Raw genomic sequence first — 1,158 nt, 5'->3', positions numbered from 1 at the left:
TATCTTGTGACTCAATTTTGGAGCTAGCTTAGTTTCTATTCAATTATGGGTCTAGTCCAACTTCTTATGATAAAACTTTATGCAATTGGGGGATCTAGGGGGAAATCTTATTGCACTGTTTGAACCTAGCCCTACATGGCTGAGAAATTGGACCTCCTCTCCCTGTTGTTTTAGAGACCCTTAAGGAAGGATCTAGGAGGTTATGATGACCAGATACCCAGTCAGATCCAAAACTGATGCAAGGAATTTCCTTACAATTATACATCTCAAACAACCAGTGTACTTTATCTGAAAATCGGTCCCATTCTGATCAATCAGTTACTGTTTCCATGTTCCCTTGATTATTTACAGATACTAAAAATCAGATTACCCTGATAAATATTACAATATATTTTCCTTTTAATTAGCCTTATTTGATTGTTTTTAAGATATAAAAGTCTATCTCTCCCTGTATTTGGGGTCCAGCCTTAAGCTGAGGAAGGGGTCTGGTCCTGATTTGTTGGGCAATTGGTATTCATTGTTTAATAAATCAATATGCTCTGAAGATCAAACCTTTGTTTTCCTCATTCATTTCATCTTTCACATGCCACACATCCATTTTTATTATGGGCCTAACATGAACATTCCTCTAATTATTTGTCTTCTTTCATTTCTCTGAAGTTTTTGGTAATTATTGATAGGTTAATTCCTAAATATTTTATGCATTTTATAGTTATTTTGAATGAAATGTGTTTGTTATTCCCTTCTGGTTTTTATATTATTTTGTTGAAATGCTGATGATTTTAGTGGTTTTATTTTATATCTTGCCCACTCTACTGAAGGTAAAAATAATCTCAATTAGATCTTTTAGCTGATTTTCTAAAGTTTTCTAAATATATCTCCTTCATGTCTAAACTAGCCAAAATTTGAGTCTCCTCTTAGCTGATGCCTATGACTTTATTTTTCTTGTCTTACTGAACTACTGCTTGTATTTTCTGAAGGCAAATAACAGTGAGGCAAAGGGAGAATATATATGTGTGTGTATACATATATACACACATATATGTATACACACACACATATATATGCTTTTTAAAAAAATCTTTGTTTTGAGGTTAATACATGTTGATGCTTTTTAGTTTTGTTCTCTCTCTCTCTCTCCCCCTCTCCCACTCTCTC

This window comes from Petaurus breviceps, unplaced genomic scaffold (genome assembly GCF_028583685.1).
Source record: "Petaurus breviceps papuanus isolate PSGF00001 unplaced genomic scaffold, PetGlider_PUasm1.0 90792, whole genome shotgun sequence".
NCBI lineage: Eukaryota > Metazoa > Chordata > Mammalia > Diprotodontia > Petauridae > Petaurus > Petaurus breviceps.
This window is presented reverse-complemented; position numbering follows the sequence as displayed.